This window comes from Montipora capricornis, chromosome 14 (genome assembly GCF_036669925.1).
Source record: "Montipora capricornis isolate CH-2021 chromosome 14, ASM3666992v2, whole genome shotgun sequence".
In the NCBI taxonomy this organism is placed as follows: domain Eukaryota; kingdom Metazoa; phylum Cnidaria; class Anthozoa; order Scleractinia; family Acroporidae; genus Montipora; species Montipora capricornis.
In genome coordinates, this window is record NC_090896.1 from 42,829,978 (window position 1) to 42,834,199 (window position 4,222).

Below are 4,222 nucleotides of genomic sequence, written 5' to 3' on the forward strand. Positions count from 1 at the left end.
ATTTGCTTCGGCTGCTGGCGCTTGAACAGTGGCAAGGTATTCTTTGAAATCGTATCGTGAATCGATACAGTCCTTTCATCCATGACGTCTTTTACGAATTTCTTGTACTGGCGTAATCCAAGTTCCTGGACTCTATGCACATTATCCACGACTGAGACATCTGCGCAATTGCGTGTGTCAAGGGCAAGTAATTCAGGGCAGTCATCCTTAAAAGGGTTTCCCATTTCTGAAATTGTACTTACAAGTTGCTTGACATGACTTCGAAAGGTTTTCTGTGTAGAAAGTCCTTGTTCGTGGTGTTTGTTCTTTTCATCAACATTTGTTTCCCTTTCAACTGACTTTCGAACTCTTGCAACACTCGAGCACTTTCTGGTCCGGCCACCATCCATCTTCTAAATGCGCCAGGACTTTCCGTTAGTCCTACAGCTCCACCTGATCCCTTCACCCTTGCGTTATTTTGCTCGTGTGCCTGGTCGATTGGGATGCTTGAAAAACTGCTTGATGACTTCGAAATGACCCAGCATTCTCTGAGGCTTTGTTGAACGGGGCCTGGTAAGCACTTCATATCTCTTATGTGAATAGGTAGCCACCTCGCGTAATTAGTGTGATCAAGAGCAAAGGACCAAGGAGCAAGAGATTCCACGGCTTCTACGTACAGAGGAGTTGTTTTCACGATGTGCTTTCACAAATGACAGTACTTTGAGTTCCATTTGCATGATCATGTCCCAAAACTTGTACGTTGGGCTGGTCTTAATCATTCCATCGTGCCACTTCTGAAACTCCTCTTCGTCCTGTTGACCGTTTAGTTCCCGAAAGGCAACATGCTGCAATTTATACAAAGCTGCCGCGGTTACCTGGTGGGCGCGTCTGGTTTTCGTCTAATGCGCTACCTTAAGGAAGGAATCTGATGTCCCACTGGAAGCTATCCCTGCCTCAGTTAGTGCTGTAGTCCAGCCAGATAAAGCTACAAGGTCACCACACATGGTCGACAGCACCATCTCAATGTGTAGGCCCCCCAGCATGACAACGTGAACATTTTCTCCGTGTGTAGCAGGCCAGTTCCACTGAACAACTTTTGCGATAGCAAAAAGAGGCTGGTCACAGACAGTGACAGGAATTTGGCCCGGGTTAAGAAATTCTGTTGTCTTCTTAACCACAGACATTCCATGTTTCATCATGGTTACTGTGGCAGCCTTCTCGTAAAACAATGGCAACAAGCTACCCAAGTATGGCAAAGGGTTAGGCAGTTCAGTTACAGATGCGTGATAAGCAGCCCATGAAAGATGAATACCTTTGGTAAGCTCCTCATAAACATCTTGTTCACAGTACTTCAACCAGTGAACTTGTTTTTCAATGGCAATAGACAACTGATCCGTGCTTACGGTCTCCACACCTGCTTGACTTGTGGCAGGGACGTTTACTTTTGATGTTTTTATAGAAACAAGTGGAACTAAGGAATACGTGTCAGGCAGTGTGATATCTCTTGAAGCGGACCTGGCTGAACAAAGATTAATCCTTTGCACTCACTGGTTGGCTAACGTCTGAAAAAAGAAATATCATTTAAAATATTCTTAATCTAAGAATGGTTTTGTTTTTAGAGCGTTGTTAACTCAGGCAATTTCAGTCTGAACTAAAGTAAATTGAATGGCATTTTTGTTTTATCCGTCATCGTATCTTTGAGGCCGACTACCATTTAATAGTTTAACACGCTCCGCTTTCCAGATTTGTGTCACTCCATAATTTTTCGTTTAAAATCAAATAATAAACCTACTTAAACATTTCCTTCTTGAACCATTTTTTTTTATAACATCTGATGATTTCTCACAGTTTTTCATTCATCTCAAGTTATAACGCTTATTCAGAGTAACTTTTATTGAACACCGGCTCACATATACGGATAAAAATAAAAATCACTGAACTCTTAGCTTTTAAAAGAACAACTTGACTTTGTTTCACATTATAACGAAATGAATTTTACCTCATAGAAGGATGGAGTATAAAACATGAGTTGATACTTACAGTTCAAAGGGTGAAATTCCGTGTTAAACAAGAAAACGTACCTCTCAACAACTCCACTGTCACGCCGGTCACCGGGAGGTAAAGCGCATGTTGTTTGGAAACACCGCTGGCTTTTTATTACCATTTATTGTTTAAAGATTTTCATTAAGTTACAACAAATTTAAATAAAAGGAACTTAGTAAATATCTTCTCGCTAAAACATTATATGTCATAAAGGAAGTGAAATTCATATGGAATTGAGCTTTATAATGACTACGCATATATGTCGTCTTTTTTCGCCTTTTTCTACCACAAAAAGGCATTATATTTTTACATTTGAGCACAGCTTATTAAATTTTCAGACTTGGTCTTTATTTTACGTATACCAACACTTATTTCACACTGTAATCAACAAATTAAATTATTTCATAGCTCATAATGGCACGCTTCTTTTGACACACCGCAACTGAGACTTACTTACAAAAAAAATCCCCCCTCCCCACCCCCTGGGGTATTTTTTTGTGGCACCCCTTCTGAAATGATTAGTTATACTCTAAACTACATTTGTGCCAAGTTTGGTGTTTTTACGCCTCTTGTCACGATTTTCGTAATTTTCCGACCTAACAGACCGGACTATGACCAGCCGTGTCAAAATTGATTGTTAGCGAGCCTCGAAGGAGTTTGAAAATTTGAATATTTTTCGCTGTTTCTCAGCAATGGATACTCGCTGGACCTTGAAACTTGGTCAAGGGGAAGTAAATTTATCCGTGTAGCCATCGCCTGAGTTTGAGTTTGACTGATGCCGGAGAAGTGTGAATTTTTTCGGCGAGATCTGAGGTAAGTTAGAAATGAGTTGCAAGCCTTTCCTTTATTTAGGGAAGAGTGACGACTCGGGAATTTGAGAAGTCGCTTAAATCGCATTCAATCAGGGAAAAAACCACACAAAAAGCAAGAAATTCACCATGACAATAAAGTACGGCTCTTTTATTGAGAACTTTTGCGGGTAAATATCTTTTTCAGTCTGTTATCGAGATTCCCATACAAATCCTTATAATTGTTTACCTTCCGACTCTGGGCCGCCTGTGATTATTCGTAATGCGATCGCTTCCCTTGCCGTTAGCAACGGGTCGCAAATTTGACTTGTCATCACCTTATCACATTACGCATTGATCGCTAATCCGATTATTTAAAAAAATCCAAAAATATTCGCGCCTCATCAGTTTTCGGTCAAATTTATGGCTAGGAAAGCTGATAAAATGAAGAACATTTTTGTCGGTCATCAAAAAATTCGTAATTGACCTTGAAATGGCCAAATTTGTGTGGTAAACTGATTTTAGACCATTTTAATGTTATTTTTGTTAAATTTTTTTTTCAACTTTCGTTTTTATAAAATATTGTAGTTCTATGTATAAAAGTTATATGTTTTTGAAAAGCTTATTTTCATAGCTTTAAAATGAATGATGTATTTTTTCCTCCTAACTGAAAATACTTTTTGAGAAAAAAAACATTTTTCTGTGATGACTGACTTTGCCTGGAAATTCCTGGAAATTCCAAATTCGAAAAAGAGTGAAGGTAAGAAAGTAATTGTTGTAGATTATTAAAAGCGTAAACAAAGAAGGTACATGTATTTGATTTGAGCCTCTTCCTAACTAACTAACTTAGGTCAACTTAGGCCCGTTTCAAACGTCGCATTTCACATGTGCCGAATCTAATGCAAATGAGCGAAAACAATTGATTTCTCTCATTTGCATTAGATTCGGCTCATGCGACATGCGACGTTTAAAACAGGCCTAACTGCACAACTTCAGACCGTAATGGAGATCTTTTTTAACAATTTTGCTTTGGAATAAGAGACATCAGAAAGTTCTTCCCTATAATAACTAACTTTTCTCCCCCATTTAAAAACGATACGAAGCTTGTCACCCGATTGTCTTCCTTATTGATCTACTCACCAACCATGCATTGCCTATTTACATTATTTCATCTGCGTAAATTTGTCTTTATGGTCAGAAAGCATTGAGCAGATTTTAGTTGCTTTTAACTGCTCGACTGCTCTTTAACAAAAGCATGTTATGCATCTAATGACGCGTGATGTATGGCAAAGAAAATTACAACTTCCTGTTTTTCTGAAATGTTAATCTCGTGACTTTTCAGACCAATAGTTAACAATTGTTCATTCTGGGTGTAACCACGTTAATCACTTAGTAGTCGACTAAAAGTTTGG

At 38.8% G+C, this 4,222-nt stretch overlaps 1 protein-coding gene across 2 annotated transcripts in view; it reads left to right on the forward strand.

The window, feature by feature from the left end:
- Positions 1–4,201: 4,201 nt before the first annotated feature.
- LOC138032925 (NLR family CARD domain-containing protein 4-like) overlaps positions 4,202–4,222 on the forward strand; it is a 27,276-nt gene continuing 27,255 nt past the window's right edge. For both annotated transcript variants that reach the window (XM_068880647.1, XM_068880644.1), the window contains exon 1: positions 4,202–4,222. This exon is cut by the window's right edge and continues 35 nt beyond it. The gene's annotated coding sequence lies outside the window, so the exon portion shown is untranslated.